We start from the raw sequence: 18,885 nt of genomic DNA on the forward strand, positions 1-18,885 counted from the left end.
GGTGATGAAGAAGAATCATTTTTAGAGATCACAATTTTGAAGAAGATGGCTTTTAATGAGAAATAACCCATCACTTCTTTATTGGAACAATTAAGATTGAGCACCCTAATCTGAACAGCTAGGGCAGGCTTCCTTTAGACATTACTGACAAGTTTTCCAAATCTATGTTATCACAGTATGGGTTAAGCTTCCTGTTTTAGTCTATTTTCTGCTGCTATGAGAGAAAACCTCAGACTAATATGTAAGTAGTAGAAGTTTATCTGTTAATGGTCATGGACTGGTGAGAACACCAAGAAAATGAGTCACAATCTTATGAGGGCCTCAGTTTTTTCATCATTTCATGGCAAAATGATCACATATTTTTACTTCCCTCCTCCTCCATACTACTTCAAAGGAAATTAGGTTTCCAACACAGCCCTTTCAAAATAAGAGCCCTTTCCACATAGCCAGATTTTGGATAACACTCAGTATCTAATTGTATCTGTATTTATTTAGCAGAGGAAGGATAGATACATTAGATGCTAATCTAAAAATGTGCTTTCAGCCCAGAACTTAAGTTTCTCTACAAAGAAAAATATTGACTTTTGGGTGCTATAATTATTTTAGATTTCAAACATGTATTATGCTATTGAGAGGTTGTCACACATTTTAAATCTTGTAAAACCACTTTGCCAGTTATGTTTTTGTTATTAGTCAAAAGCAGGAATTTTGAAGGTCAAAGTAAATTTGAGAGAGACAAGATATTTATAGTCAAATTAAGTATGTATAGAAAAATTGAAAATAATACTTATTAATCACCAATGCTTTGGAGTGTGGGCTAAAATTTACATTCTACACAGTGTGCCTTTCACTTCCATTTGTAAAATAAGCAACACAAAGAATTTTGCAGGTTGGTCTTGAATTACATGGAACAGAACTCAAAGTTATTTGTGTTTCCTGGAGGAAAGAACTGCACTTAAGGCCCATATGGGAGACATAGACTAAAGATAATTTGTATGTATGAACTTCATGGACATTTTAGATTTGCTTTTAAAACAATACATTTTTTTATGATGAACTCTCTTAAAAAGTGTGACATGTTTTAAAGTGTGACTTTTATACAACCTCATGTTTAATTCAGTTTTTTGTTATTTTAATTATGTTGTTATAGTTGTATGTAAAATATATAATATTTATGTAATGTAATATAGTTGTACATAATATATTAATTTTTACCTAATTATACCAGAATGGAATATAATTTGCTCCAATTCAGTCCCTGTTACTTCCCATTTGTTCCCTCTCTCTGTTTACTTTTCTTTATTTACTGATCTTCTCTGTAATTATCATGTTGAGGATATAAAGCAGATAAGAATCTTTCCAAGCAAGGATATGTTTTATTTTTCTTTGATTTATAAAATTACATTTGGATCTTTAAGAAATTTATACCATCAGATATACAACTGATTCCAATATATACAACAGATATACAATTTAACAGATATAGCAAAAATCTATTGTAGTTTTTAGGTAGCATACATGGCACAAACTATCTTCCTTCTGGATTCCAAGACTACCAAGAGTTTATCAGAAGAGTAGTCTTTTATCTATGGATCCTGAACATTGAGAGTTACAATGTTTTAATCATTTAAAAACAGTTTAAAGTGGATGAACTTAATTCTCAGCTGCTTTTCTTTTAGAATGGGCTAATCATTTTGAAGATATATAGTCCATTGCAAGAACTGTTTTTTCCTTGCATTTCATGATCTAGTTGGTCTTTGGAAAAGATGGTAAAAAACTGTTTTATCCCCTAGTATAAAGGATGAATTTATCAGAACATACATACTTTTTAAATAGAAAAAAATCATTATAGATAACATGTATATGCTATATTCACTTTACAGATTATTCTATAAGCTAATGACTTGACTAAATGTGGAGACTATTTATGGATCAGCACATCCAAGTGCAGATAGTTGCAGGCTACACTGTGTCCCTTACCATAACCCTTGATATCTGACACTGATATAGAAAAAAAAAAAAAACAGCAAGTATAATAATATCTGTGCACACATTATTCTGTTCTTAATAAGGTGCTCTCTGCAAAAATACACTAGAAGAGACTTTCAGAAAGCTGTTCATTAGGGACTGTTTAAAGCTATGGCTTTGGTAAGTGCTTAGATGAGGTGAAGGGAGAAATTTTGAAGAGGAGATTCTGCATTGTCAAAGGTAACTACAAATTTACAAGCCAGGTGAATGGTTTCTCAATTCTGAGGCTGTCATCAAATGAGGGCTAGCAACAAGATCCAAAGAAAAGTGCCATCTCCTAAAACATAAAACAAACAAAAAAACAACAACAACAACAAAACCACTAAACAAATAGAAGAAATACCAGTAGAAGAGAGAGAAGGGAATTGGGAGGTAGGGAGGAAGTGAAAGGAAATACTAGGTCCTGAATTAGAACAATTTATATTCTTATAATTATGTCAAAATAAATCCTAATATTAGGTATAACTAAAATGAATTAATAAAATGCAACTTTGAAAAACAAACAAACAAACAAAACATTGCATGGGTGAGGTATTGAGTTTGATCCTCAGCACCACATAAAAATAAATAAATAAAATAAAGGTATTGTGTCATCTATAGCTGAAAATTAAAAAGAAAAAAATTAAAAATTCTGCAGGGACAGGTTGAGTGTGGAACAAAGAGAAGCACACTATGCCCAGCACATCAGGATTTTTGGTGACAAACTACGTCATTGGTTTCATGATGTTCGTAATCCAAAAGCCTTTGTGTCTGAAATAGACAAGAAATAATAAAGTCCACATAAGACCAGTAAAAAAAGTCATCTAGAGAATTATTTAGGACACATAAAACAAAACAACAATTATTCTTTCTTCTGTGAGCCAACATAACTCTCAGTGGTTCCTCCTCCTCCCTGCTGCCCAGCCCCTCTTGACCACACCAATGTCCTAAGGAGTGGGTGGGCCTTCTTCATTTTGTGGGCTCTGTTGTTTCTTCAAGCTGTGTCTCCTCTGTCCATTGGAATGTTGTTGTCTTTATTCTCCCAGGATTGGCTACCTGCTCATTCTCAGGAGTGATGCTGCTCTAACTGCTCTAGGGTGGCTCTGCTATCTCCTTCTGGTCCTCCTGCCTCTTGCTGACCTGTTCCTCAGCTTGTGCCACTTCAGATACAATTGTTTCCACATCCACTTCTACCTTCAGATGACACAAATTTGAAGTTCATTGTTAAATGAGCCTATGCTTCCAAGGAATTCCCTCTCCCTCAAATGGCATTATTTCTCTATTTGAAAAATTTCAGTTCTAATTTTCACAGAGGAGCCATTAAGAACTGGTCCTGCTGCTTCTTGACCTGCACTGTAGCTGTTCTGACACCTGACTGGATGACTGGTTCCACACTTTTACTAGGGTTTTCTCTGATGATGTGCTGGTTTTTTGGAAATATTATGGGCATTGGAAGTATGGTTCATTGAAAACTCATCCTCATAATCCTCAAGATCTTCAGCAGGCTGAATGCTCATATAAGGATCTTCTTTCTCCAGGAAAGACTCTCTTTGTTGACTTTCTTGCTTTAACTCAGTTTCTGTATGACTTTCTGCATTGAAGTAAGCAAGATATGCTGGGAAATTTTACTCTATCTCTTTTGATTTGCATTTGTTTAAATATCCTTGTTTTGGTCTTGTTTTGTTTTCCATCAGTGATATCTTATCACAAATGACTAACATCTTGTCCATCTCTCATAACTTTAAAGTCATAGTTGGAAGCCTCTAATTGGTTCCAGACCTTTCTACTCTACCTCCTGTAGGTAATTAGCAGTTTATTGCATGGCTTTGAAGGTGTTCGAATGCAATACCAAAGGACTTCTGATCCTGCTATTGGTGCCTGGTTTTGCTCCCAGACTATAGTTTCATGGGAAAGATTACTGTATGCATTATATCCCACAAATCCTGATGTGCTGGGCATAGTATTCTTCTATTTGTTCTACACTCAATCTGTCCCTGCAGAATTTTTATTTTTTTCTTTTTAATTTTCAGCTGTAAATGACACAATACCTTTATTTTATTTGTTTATTTTTATGTGGTGCTGAGGATCTAACTCAATACCTCACCCATGCAAGGCAAATGCTCTACCACTGAGCCATGAACTCAGCCCCAGAATTTTGGTATTAATGTAAAAAGTTGAGAAGGACCCTAGGACAATTTTAAGTCTTCACTAACGGCCCCTGTTTATGATTTGGATATGAGATGCCTCTCCAAACTCTTATTTTATTTATAGTTCTCATAATTGAATTATTTTACATCAGAACATTTTTCCATTAACATGGTGGGTTGACCCTCTTGCTCTGTTTCAAGGTGAGGCAGAACATCATGAAGGAGAGTCATGGTGTAGGACAGCTGCTGAGCTCATGGAGACCAGGAAGCATGGAAAGCAAAAAGAAGGGACCATGGGGAAGGTGCACCTTTCCATGGCACATTGCCAATCATCCATCTTCCATCTATGCCCCATCTGCCTTTAGTTACCACTCAGTGGTGGGGTCAACCCACCATGGACTCAACCTCTGGAACATTGAGGGAAAATTAACTTTCTCAATTCTAAGTTATTCTTATTGGGTGTTGAGGTCACAGCATGAAAGCATAGCAGCAGTCCCTATCCTCAGACAGAGAGAAATGCTTCATAAATATGGGACCATCTTTGATCTGTGTTGATGCGGTGCCGCCACTGGTAGTAGTGGTGTTTGTGTCAAGGGGAACATGACAATTAGATCACAATTCTTCCACCACGTGCCACCCTACCTCTCTAGTTCCTGGTATATCCACATGTGAGTCTAGCCAGAGAAATGACTTTTAATCAGAAATTATTTTCTTTTTTCATTACCTTTCAATCTGGATCATGTATCTCTCTTCAAGGGCTTAATATAGTTCTAGGTTTCCACTTCTCATAGAATACAGCAATAAAGCATACAATACATTTTACTCAGTAAATGAATAAACTTTAAGTTCATTAAAAATAAAGTGTTACCTTACCCATATTTTTTTAATCTTATTTTTCAAGGATGGAAAATACAAATTTATTCATTTATTTGAGAATAGATACAAAAAAGGAAATGAATTCAGGTACTAGATCGCTACTAAATTCACAAATGCTAAAGCAAAGTACAGTCCCTTATTATTTTGTACCTTTTCTAAAGGTCTTTGTTATTCCTTTCCACTTTCATTTCCACTCTGTCAGGAAAGCTCCTCCATGCTCTTCAGAAAAACTACTGGACTCACAAGCTTAATTACTTCATTTCGTGATTTTTAATCTTCCAAATGACATAACCAGCTAAGTAACAAGTCTCCCCATTTTAGAGAGAATAGAAATCTAGAAGGATTATGACACATATCTAAAAGAAATCATGAATTAAAATGTAGTATTAAAATCAATTTTTAAAAATTGAGTATTTGAATACTTTCCATTAATCATTTTTCTATTGAAAAGTCTATTCTTAGTTCAGAAAGTTTTGATTAGAGAGAATTTAACATAAATATGCATACTTTTAAGATAAAGGTACCACAATTTCCACTTCACATCTAACCTATGAAATACATTGATCATATTGAATTATGAAAATATAATTTGTCTTAGTTCATTTAATGAAATTTCTTCAATATGCTTCCATATTATTACAAATGATAGGGTTTCTTTTTTATGTGTGTATGGCTGAATAATTATATATGCATAGACAAACACATGCACTACACTTGATTCATTCAGCCACCAATGTGCATTTGGTTTGTTTCTATATCTTGGCTATTCTGAATAGTTCTATAATGAACATGGGTATGCAAATAATTCTAAGTAGTGCTTATTTCATTTCCTTTGGGTTCATATTCAGAAGAGAGATTTGCTGAATGATATGGTAGCTCTAATTTTATTTTTTCAAAACTCATCCATGTTCTTTTCCATAATGATGTTATTAATTTACATTCTCCCTGAGAGTGTACAGAGCTTCTTTTCACCATATTCTTACCAGCATTTGTGATCTCTTATCTTTCCTCACAAATATGAGGTGATGTTTCATTCTGCTTTTGATACTCATGGCACTGATGATAAGTCAGAGAGAGAATGATAAATTCTGGGTCATATCACTGGTATGTGAAATCTAAAAGAGTTAAACTAATGAAAAGACAGAATGTAGCAGTGGGTGAGATCAAAGGGGAGATGTTCATCAAAGGTTAAGCAAGTTATAAGATGAATAAATTCAGGGGATCTGGTATACAACATGGTTACTGTAGTTAATACTGAAGAATGCATTCAAATTGCTTAATGTTTTCACCATGAAACAAAACAAAAAGTTATATAGGTGATTTAATGTATTTGTTAGCTGACTTATTTATGGTAATAGTTTCACACAGATACACAAACACACACACATAATCATGTTTTACATCTTAAAATTATACAATTTTATTATCAGTTATGCTTCAGTAATGCTGTAAATTTAAAATATCATTTGGTATTAATTATATAAAGTATACCTAATACTAATGGTAATCATTTCTCTTTAAGAATACAGTTTTTGAAAATTATTATGAAAAAATGTCCTCCATTTTTGTGAAGTAGTGGTTATGATATGAAATTTAAATGTGCTGTAATATTTTTCACTTTAAAACATATTTTGAAAATGAAAAAAAAAATAAATTCTTAATTCATCACATCATGCTCAAGCTAGAATGAGCACAATTAAATATGTATGTTTCATTAGTTGTTTCATTACTGAAAAGGTTTCTAAACATTTAAAGATAGACATCAGCCCTCTTTCCATGAATACCCTTATCTAGAGGTCAAACCCTGCAGTCATTTGGATTAACCAAATGCTTCCCTTTTGTTCTTCTTATCTCAGTATCTAAACTGTATTTTACATCATCTGTTAAAATGTTAGGAAACAGTGTACAGTCAAATCAATCACCCACTGACATTGTGTGGTCACTGATAATTTACTCAATCTCTCTGATGGATACATTCTCACCTTGACCAGTGATGATGAGTCTTAACTGTATGTTTGTATCATCTGGGAGGAGATAGAGATAAAGGTAAGAATATGCTTAGAAACAGAGATAGACTAGATAGATGGAGCAAACAATCTCAATATGAATCTCAGTATTTGTATTTTAATTATCCCTCCAGGTTTTTCTGATTGACAGTTGAGATGCAGTGATGTGTGGAAGGAGCAATACCAGTCAATTACAATGAATGATCCATAATTTTGTGTCACCTAAGATTTTGGTATATCATCTACTATATGGTTATCACAGTTCTTAAAGAATTTTTACCTAAAAAAATATTATGAATGTAATTTAAATTGTTTGTGAAATTGCAAATAGCCATCTAATTAAAATTACAAAATTTACCTTAACTATAATCATGAATATCCTGACTAAAATGGAGAAATAAATTTATGTTTGGTCCTGAAATTGGTTATATAAAAATAATGGATTAACACTGCATGAATATAGTACAAGGAAAAAGGAAGTCAAGATATAAAGCTTGCTTTCTTTGATCACAGCAGTTTCTAAATAATATGTACTTCATACTTAGACATTATAGTACTTCTTAAGAATAAAATCCTGACAAATAATCCTAATCCCCAAATTTATTTCCAAGTACCTTTTGACCTTCATATCTGTTCCAAAGTTACAAGCAAATTGAATTACACTTCTGGGCATATTGATAGTAGCATTTGATTTTGACTACAAAGAATGTATCTGTTTACTCAGACCTGATTTCAATATCAGGGTATCTGTGGAAGGATTAACACAAATCCTTTTAAAAATTCTGTTTACAGATAGAATTTCTCAGTAGAAAAGTTAGTTAATAAAAAAAAAGCATACAGAACAGCAAATATATCACTTTCTCTTGATCAGAAGAAAGATTCTGAGCAATTCATAGGACAACTTTCAAATTTTCTTTAAAAAAATTTACTATGTGAAATAAAGGAGCCAATTTTAATCTTATCAGCGAATAATTAAGGAAGTAAAAAAAAACCCTGACCCTATATTTTTATATTTCTATGATAAAATTGACTGAAATATTAAACAATAATTAATAACACATATGGAACTAAGTGACATTAAGAAGAGCTAAAATAAGTGAAAAAAATACATATATATGCTTAAATAGTATTTAATGTTTGATTTTAAAATATAACTAATTTACTTTTAAATATTACAGTAGGCTTTTAATTTCTATGACATTGTAATTCTTCCATAAAATCATCTTGACTCTCCATGTGCATGTTGTGATGATTTTACTATAATGTATGGAATTGGAGTCATCCATATATAATCAACTCAATACATTCTCTTGTAGTGAAACTGAAGAATAAAGTTTAGTATTTGTATTCTGATCCATCTTTTAGGTGCTCTGTACAAACGCACAAAGGTCTACTTATTATAGTTATATATCTAAAAACGTGTTCAACTGATACCTCCCCTAATGATATAAAATTATATTGATTTGAGAGAAACCTATATAATTAATTTATGACTTGCAGAAATATAAAATGATGTCATTGTGCTTTAGTTGCCCAGTTAGAATTAATTAGGTTTTAAGTACTAAAATAGATTATATGTATATAGTTTTTTTCACATACAGATGGTACTTTTTAGGTTTGGAAAAGTGCTTGATGACAAAACAAGAAGAAAAAAAGCAGAATTTGGTGAAGAGGGAATTGCAAGGGGCCAAACATATAGCACGTGTGCTTGGTTTTACTCAATTTTCTGAGTTTTTTGTTTTTTTCTTTGTTCCTATGAAACAGTAAGGTCTCTATCCTGGGAAATTTATTCACTGAATAAAGTGGTCACAATTTTAGAAAGTTATAAAACTGGAATTATAGCTCAAATTTTATTCCCTTCCCAAAGCTCTTTCTATTCCAATCCTTAGTTGCTTTATTTATTTTGGCAATATAAGTATATAATGTCATGATTATTAAGTAAATTTTGTGTACAATACGATTATTATTTATAGCCTGGGGATATAACTTTTCAGAAATTTTATATGGATTTATTTTATTTATTTGAATTTTTATTATCTTTTTAGTTGTATATAGACTCGATGCCTATATTTGTTTTTATATGGTGGTAGAATTGAACCCAGAGCCTCACAATTGCGAGGCCAATGCTCTACTACTGAGCTACAACCCCAGCCCATTTTTTTTTTTTCTAATTTTGAATCACTGAAATATATTCTTAGGAATTTGCTTAAATTCTTTTTAGGTGCAGATGGACAGGATACCTTTAATTTATATATACCTATTTTTATGTAGTGCTGAGGACTGAACCCAGTGCCTCACATGTACTAGGCAAGTGCTGTACCTCTTAGCTGCAAACCCAGCCCTTGCTTAGAATTTTTATGGTAAAGTTATGGAAACTCACAACAAATGTTGTTGAGCTTCCTATAAATAGTTGTCATGACTATATGTATTATATGTAGACTATATGACTATAATATTTAATACATTTGTATTAATGCTTAAATAGTTTTTATGACCTTTTCTTTTAGAAAATGCAATATATAATAAAAATACACTGTTGAGAAAGACCTTGTTATGAATCTGTAGCTACAGTACTGATTTTTCACATTGTGGTAGGTAAAGGATGGTACCCAAAGATGTCTGCATTGATATCCCTAGAATGCGAATATGTACCCTCCAGGTTAAAAGGAACATTATAGGTATGATTAAGTACATTGAAATGATATTTCCCTGGGTTATTCTGCTGCACCTATTTTAATTGCATTGGTTCTTAAAAAGTAGCAAATCTATCCTGGCTCTATTCAGAAAAGGAGATGGAAGAATGTTCAGATATACAAAACTTTGATGCCTTTGATGGGGGACAATGACCAAGACTTAATGAATGCCTGTGGTTTCTAGCAGCAGGAAGGTAAAGAGAAAAATACTTTCTACCTTATAGCATCTAACAAGAGGACTGAAGATTCCACAACATCTCAATTTGAGCTCAGCAAGATTTATGCCAGAAATCAATAGAACTGTAAAATGATAAATGTGATTATTTCAAGATGCCAAGTTTGTACATATATGATATTGCAGCAATATAAAATACACATCCCACAACCTTAAATGTTTAAATATCTGTATCTACATTCCACTCATAATCTCTCAGGACTTAGATTCCCAAAGGACTTGTTACCCATAGCATTTTCATCTCTTATATATTATTCAGATAAAAGAAGGCATGGGAACTTATCAGTTTAAGAGTGTACTCAATTTGAGGAAAGTATTTTCTTTACCATGTGCTCAAGGTAAATTATAAATATAATTTGATTCCTCTTATTTTTTACAAACATGAAAACTATGTCTCCATCAAAATGGTGTATGAGAACTTGAAAACCCCTAAGTGAGACATAAATTTGAGAGAAATTATATTTCCTGTAAAGGCATTTTCTTTACTAGGTAATCATGTATGATTTAGATAATTTAACAGAATAATTGGTACATTGCATTTTAAAGGTGATATAATATATCTCAAAATAATTTATCTTGAGATGAACATTAATTGACTACCTACAATGGGAGTCTTGGGATGTGAATATTCCAAATCTTACTTCCCCTAAATATTTTTCATGAAATCACACATTTAGAAAATAGTTTATTTCAGGTGAAGATATTTCATGTATGTTACCCTAATATAATACAAAATAAGCATGGGTTAACTGCAATCCTAAATTTTACTTTGAAATTATTTATTACAAATGTTCGCGTAACAACATTGTATTATATAAAAAAGAAAGTAGGGTTTTAAGAGAAATGTATTTACACACTGCACCAATATTCATAAATATACATACTTGTATAATGCTTATGTAGTGAAAAAGTAACAATTTTATCAAAAGCATTTTCACACTTGTTCTTAAAAACAATCCAAATCATTTGTGCTTTAAATGTTTAATTTAGTGTATATTTTCAGTTTGAAGTTATTTAATTAATCAATACTATTTGACCATTTGTAATAAAGAAACTTGACCATTTCTAATAAAGAAACAACTCCTGTGAATTTGTATAAACAACCTAAAACTAAGTCCATTTTGTTTCTGTTAATGAATTATGAAAACACTTGATAATAAAAATAAACAGAAACTAGCACAGAGACATGCAAACCATTCAGGAGGAATGAGATGTTCTTCCCATGAAACTAATTTTAATATCCTCACTTTAATTGTAATGCCCTCAATTTCACCAAATTATACAAATAACATGAAATTTGTTAGATAAAAATAGTGATTGAAATAATATGACAAATCATAATGATCTCTACAAGTTATGACAACCTGAAAACAAGAATACTCATTAAAGGGGATGTACAATTAATTTTGTAAAGACGTTCTTCTGCCAAACAAAATTTGGCAGAAGAAAAATACAAGGATTCCAAGGACTATTTATAGTGTTTATTGAAATTTGTGTGCTTTCTAATTAAACCCACCAATGAAATTTAAAAAGAATTAAGTTTTAACTATATTTAATTGATTGCTAACCTTAAAATATAGTAAAAATAAATATGTGAATTTGTGAAACAATAATATGGTAAGTAAAAATATTGCTACCTGTCCTGGTACTTTCCTATGTAAATATATTCAACATATTAAAAATTCAAATATCCAAATTCAAATATTAAAAATTTAGAGAATTAAGGAATAATTAAACAAAACAGAAGTATATACATAGAAATAATGCCAGAGATCTCTAAGAAATAACATATTTGGGAATAAATAACATATTTGGGAATAAATTAAGAAACAACATTAATTGGTACATAAAACCTTTGGTCAGAAAAAAAAAATAACCCAAGAATTTACAAGTAAATAGATGCAAGCACAGAATAGAGTTTATTATATAACCTCAAACCTACAGTGTTTTGTACAGGGTTAAGCGAATTAGAACCTACAATGGATGAGAGAATTTGATAAACTAGGAACTAAGGTAGTGTGGACATAAAGAAAAATGCACTGTAGATTCAGATAATTATATTAAGTTGGTAGCAGGTAAAAAGAACTGAATGAGTGTCTAAGTGAATTGCCATCCAAAATCTTTCTTTTGCTTTCTATCCAAAATTTTTAGAGCATTTTCCCTAATGGCTTTGTAAGGAGACTTTGCAAAAATTGCATACCTAGAATAAAAGTCTAAAATATATTCATACATAATCCCTCAATATATAGGGAATTTTAATTAGCCATACTTGTGCAAGATCTAAATGAAGATTTGATCAGTTTCTAAAAGGGACTATCATGATAGGTCCTACTGTCCATTAACAGTGGGTTCCTTAAATTATAGAAAGGGGCATTATGGTTTAGCAGTAAAAAAAGTTTGATCTGATTGCCCAGATTCTAATCTCAAATCTACCACTAACTAAATGCATGAGCTCAAGCAAACGTTTCTACTATCAAGTTCTACATATACTATCAGTTGAAAAAAAAACAAACAAACAAATAAAAAAAACAAAGGTATGATAATGCTTGTGTACCTGCTAAAATCACTCTACGGATTAAAGAAAATAATTTCTTATAGATGATGGGCTGACAATATACTATAGTGGAAAAATAGGACATTGAGACAAAATGTGAGGACAAGAGAAGGAGAATAAGAGCCTTTCTATTAAAGAGTAAAGAAAGACAAATCTTTGAGGAAAATGCAATTCATTATTATAAAGAAAATGAATTGAATTTTTATGAAAGCAGAGTTTAAAGACAGGGATGGAGACACATATATTTAATGTCTATCAAACAAAGCCAATTCTTTGGAGTAGGCTGGCACAAGTGAACTCTTGGTGTCTGGAGATGTGATAATCAGCCCAGTAAAGAATATATAAGAGGGCAATCCAATTTTTGCTTTTTTCCCATCATAGGGAATTTAACTCAAAATATACATAAGAAAAAATGCATTTATTATTAAAATCCTTAAACTCAAGAGAAATCAATTCCATGATCTCTGATAGAAATTCATGTAATCAGGAACATACTTTACAAAGCACAACATAGATATTCTATTTATCAATCTATTAGAATATTTTATTCTTTTTTCATGTGAAAGATCGGAATTTGATATATAAGTTTTTTTGAGCTTTCTATGGGTGCTTATTTAGGTGATATTTCATTATTAGATCCCTGGATTAAATTAAAAATTATTTTAATTGTGTGAAAGTACAATAGGAAGGACAGTTCTATAAATTATATATAATGATAAAGCTTGGAATGTATTTACTAAAGAGATTATTGAAGCTCTAGATTGGTTATTTTCTAGTTTAATATAAAGGTCATAGTTGATGAGGTTTTCCAATCAAGCAGTGCATCATGCCCTTTTTAAATACGATATTTGGTATTTTCATGATTTTCTTCTAATCCATTCATCCATTTTAATTAATTTGATTATTCTCTTCTACCTTGTAATTACTCGAAGTAGGATTTTCTTTCGCTTTGGCACTGTCTACATTGCATAGCCTAAGGGGGTTTGAGAGATGAACACTGTAATTCATTTTTCTGCATTGCCTGTTAAGCATATTTTCATAGTGCCCATTAAGCAAATTGTTTGGTCCTGACTTTATTAGCTATGGCATAAAATTATTTCCAGTTTATACTCTAGTAGAGCATCATTAATTCCTCTTATTTTCTTTATAAATTTATTTTACTTATGTCAATGAAGATAAGCTAGAGAATTACAGAACTTTCATTGGATTGTATGATTAGTAAAGTTCAAAGCTTGTAAATGTAAATTATCAGAGTAAAACATTATAATGTCACCTATTAATAAATAATAATGTGTAAGATACTGTAAAACAGATTTTAAATGAATTTTAAGTATTTGTTGGTTGCTGTTGACTCAGTCTCTTCCCTTTGGGTTCAGTATTTTGAAATTGTTTTAATTTGGAAAAGTTAAATTGTTGTTATTTATTTACCAGTTTTTTTTTAAATCTGAAATTCCATTGCTACTGATGGTAGAGAACTAGAGAGACTTATTTTTCCATCTTAGAATTTCTCTTTGTAAATTTTTGCAATCAATTATAAGTAATCAAAATGAGAAGTGATCATTCCACTGTGTTTACATACACACAGAATAAGAAAATAACTTCTACATAAATTACCCTGACAATCCTGTATTTTCAATATATATTACCTTCAAAGACATGTGCATGTAAGCATTTCCACTTTGGGCACCATTTATCTACTAAATCAGAATTGTGGACTGTCACCAGTTAAATATTACAGTGAAAAAAAAAAATCTCACTCCAAAATTAGGATTTCAACATTTTTCTTAATTAAATTCTAGAGAAGACAATGTTCTATTTTTTGCTTTATTATTATACTCTATTTAATATTTTATTAGGGTTTTTATTTATTATGATGATTTTCATCATTTTTTTCATTATATACCTTAATGAAAATGTTACCCAAATTTTAGTAATATATTATTTCAAGGGGTCTTTCACAGAATTCTGTTGTTCAGGTTTGTTATGTTTGGATATGGTGTCCCCTGAATGCTCACATGTGAGACAATGCAAGAAGGTTGGGAGGAAAACTAATTAGATTATAGCCTTAGCATAATCAGTGAATTAATTCTTGGTGGGATTAACTGAAGTTGTAGGGTGTGGCTGGAAAAATGGGAATTGGGGCATGGCTTTGGGGTATGTATTTGTATCTACCAAGCGGAGTCTCTCTGCCTCCTGGTCACCATGAATCAAGCTGTTTTCCTCCTCTATCTTCTCCTACAATATGTTCAGCCTCACCTGGAGCCCTGAGGAATGGAGCCAGCCTTCTGTGGACTAAGACTTCTGAAACTGTGAGGCCCTCAAATAAATTTCCCTCTACTATAACTATTCTGGTCAGGTCTTTTAGTCACAGCAGTGAAAAAACTTACTAAAACAAGGTTTATTCTGTGAACTCAAACAAGGAGAAAATGGTATTGACAGAATATAGAGAATACTGTAACTCCTGGTGACTTATTAAAAAAACAACACTCAGTTTGATTTTTCTGGTGGGTAGATTGAAAAAAATATATATTAAATATTATGTGCCACATAAAAGCACAGTAGTGTTTATATGATTTTAACATATTTCTCTGCTTTCAATGGAAAGTTAAGCTTGAGTATTAATTTTTTAAAAAATGCTAATTTGATGAAAATGACTATTTTCTGGGGTAGGGGTGAAATACTGTGTACTAGGCACATAGACACAGATGAATTGACAGGTGATTAAGGAAATTCTGGTGAAATGATGAACCCAGAATGCTCCAGGTGTAGCTGGCACATAACTGGGAATGAAGGGATTGGACATAGGGTAAGAAATCTATTGCCAGAAACATATTAAGTGAGTTAAATAGAAGAAGTTAAAGGAGATATTTTCTACTCAGACAAAAAAATGAAATGGTTCTCCTTACTAAAACACAATATCTGACTATCTTTTACTTCAACTCTTAGAGAAAAATATTATGGCTCAACAAGAGTTCAAAGCAGAGATTTGGTTCAGAGAAAGAGGCTAGCAAACAAGGAAAACACTCACCATATTTAACAAATTAATACAATAGCCAACATTTGCCTGGGCACATAGCAGGGAATAGACTTCTCCAGATTTACAGGATAAAGACTTTGAAAGTGTTGAAAGGTGCGCAAAATGGAAATAAAGTAGCCTGCAGATATATTCCTGGTAAGTAACCAAAGGCTATGGGTCAGAGAACACAATATTTTTGAAAAAAGGACAAACCATTATTCTATCCACATGCATCACCATGCTATTTTTAAATTAAAAATTGTGGTTATTATTACCCACAGATGTAGCTCAGTGCTTGCCTTGCTCACATCAGGCCCTGGGTTCAATCCCCAGTACCCACCCCCAAACACACACACAAATAATGGTTATTATTGCATATGTTTACTCTTAAATTACTTTATGTTGGATCCCACTTTTTAAGTCACAGTGTTAGAATTTCTTCATTCCAAAAGCCTTCTGCAATCTTTGGAAAGTTTAAACTGTAGGTATTGCTCTGGGTTAACTAATACATTGTTTGGATGAACCCTACCAGTTAGCAATAAGACTTCAGTACCTGCATCACAATTTTAACTGTAGTTAAAGTATTCAATGAATTTTTTCATTTATACAGAAAAATATTTACTAACTTGGAAAGGACATGCTTTAGAGTGAGATATTGCAGTTTGATTCAGGATTTGGTGTATGTTATTTTTGCCACACTGGGAAATGTATTCATTTGCATCTTGAATTCTTCAAACACATATATAGTATGATTAATAAATTTTATGTCTTTTTTAGGTGTCAGATATACTAGATTAAGAGATATTTAGATATCTGCTGATCAATTTTCTCTGAGTGTTTGTAGGAGGGTGTCCTCAGAGTAAATTGGCATGTGAGTCAGAGGAGTGAGTTGGGGATGCTTCACCCTCAGTGTGGAGAGGCACCATTCTATTAGCTGGAATATAGATGGAACAAAAAGGCACAGTAGGACCAATTTCCTCTCTTTCTCTCTCTGCTGGAGCTGTAGTGCCATTCTTTCCCTGCCATTAGGCATCAAGATGTCAGGCTCTCCAGTTTGGTACTCCAGGTCTTTTACCAGCAGCCATTTGAATTCTGTCAAACTTTGGGCATAGATTGAGAATATACCATTATTTCTCTGGGTCTGAGGCTTTTAGACTTGGGCTAAGCCCTATTACACTCTGCTTGTTCTCCAGATTTTTAGAAAGCCTATCCCACACTTCTTAGCCTCCATAATTAGCTGAGCCAATCTCTCTAATAAAGTCCCTCTCTCGTTTAGTACTTGCTTGCTAGCATATTCTAGATAGATAGATCAATAGATAAATGGATAGATAAATAAGAATATTTATCTATAGATATCTATAGACAGATAGATAGGAATATTATATATATATATATAATATATCCAGTGGTATTTAACTTTTTGTCACTGATGCTTCCTTTTTTATGATGAGATACATTGCCTATGAGATTATTTTTTTCTAGATAATTTGTTTTTAAATGGAGAAAAAAACTTTGCATTTGGTATGTCAAATGTTCAAAGTAGTATAGCTCACAAAAAAGATTGTTTTCTAATAATTTTTGCTGAGTTTATAGAATAATTTTGTAAATTGGTTGCTTTTAAAAAGCAAATATAGTCATATATTCAAAATTTAAAACCTCAGCTATGCATAATATAAACAGTTTTGAAAAATCCACAAACAGTTTAGTTGAAATAAATCCACCTTCCATAAAGAAGGCAAATGTATACACATTTCTTCTGTCATCATTTGTCTTCAGCTATCTCATGTAGTGTATCTTAAATTTTTTATTTTCTACTCATGGTGATTTCTTTGGTAAGAAATAAGCAGTTAGGGAAAACACTCTAGAATATTCAAATATTACAAAATATTCAATAATATTTCATTTTCTTTTTATGTCTTTTCAATATCCCATGAAAATTAATATGATTGCTACTTTCAATTACCCAAAATATAAATTTGCCAAGCTCAAAGGGCACACGTCTCCCTTCAATATTTCCTCATGATGCCAAGTGCAGAATTGGTTTCAAAAAGAAAATTGCTGACATAAGCTGGCATCTGACTTGGCAGCTGATTATAGCACATTTCTATATGATGCTGAGAAATGTATTGGCAAAGGGACCTTTCAGATCCTTGGAGACTGTCGCTCTATTCACAGGAAAATAGGGGAAAAAACAGTTTCTGAGCTCTAGTTTGTAATAGGGAAAATCTGGACAATTTTCTGATCTTTTGTACTCTCTACTAATAGGAGCAACCTTATCTGTGTGTATTAATTCTGCAATCAAAAAAATTTTTTTTATAATGGCATAAGTACTTCAGCTCTTTATGTTAGACAATTGGTTAAATTGTGAAATGTTTTCTATGAACAAATATTTTACTCAAAACAATTTGAGTGACAAATTAATTCTTTACCTATGTTTCATATACTCCATAAAAATTATACTCAACATTAACCAATAGCAACCTATACTTTATTAATGATCCTTGATAACTTAATTAGGCTTGTGATCATATTTCTTTTCCAATCGTGTATAGATATATAAAATATTTTTATTGGGTTATTATTTAGAATTTAAGTATTGGATACACATACAGGTCATATAAATGAGTCAAAGATTTACCATCATAGGCATTAGTGGCAATAAATAGAAGCAACAATTTCTTAATTAATTCTGATGACGTTCAAACCACCACTAAGGTCAAAACCTTAACACTTCGTGATGAAAAGGAGTTTAAATAATTAAAGCTGCATTAATGGTATCTACAGAGATTTAATTTTCTCCCCATTTTCTATACTTTTTCAATTTCTTTTCCTTTTTTTTTTTAAATCAGGGCCTCTTCTTTTAATGCAAATAATGGTCTTCTATGAGTGACAAATTTGTCCATTATAAATGTTTTTCATAAAGCTAGTCCCCAATTGGTATCAAGATTTATTCATACTTGGTCTCCACTTAATGGCTGACAACACAATTTAACTTTTCTCTAGTCACTCTCACCCTGCCTCTCCTAATTCCTATGATCTCTATACTCATGACTGCAACCCACACACACAACAACTCTGACCCTATGTTTCAAGCTGAATGCATGGTCTCAATTTATCTTTCAGCTTCTGTTCCTTTTACATTCTCCTACATCCTTCCCATGTTTTACATCTTAGTTAGCCAGAATTCATTAACTATTTGTTTCAGCCACAGTTATAGGTGAAAATTTATATCCCTGAATATAGTACAGTCCTTGCCCTCACTGGATGTGAATCACTGGATCTGATTAATTCAGTTGAAAGCTGTCATTCCTGTCCTGCAGGGTTCTCTTGCCAAACTACTCAGCAACCAGC

The sequence above is a fragment of the Marmota marmota genome, unplaced genomic scaffold (genome assembly GCF_001458135.2).
Source record: "Marmota marmota marmota unplaced genomic scaffold, marMar, whole genome shotgun sequence".
Lineage (NCBI taxonomy): Eukaryota > Metazoa > Chordata > Mammalia > Rodentia > Sciuridae > Marmota > Marmota marmota.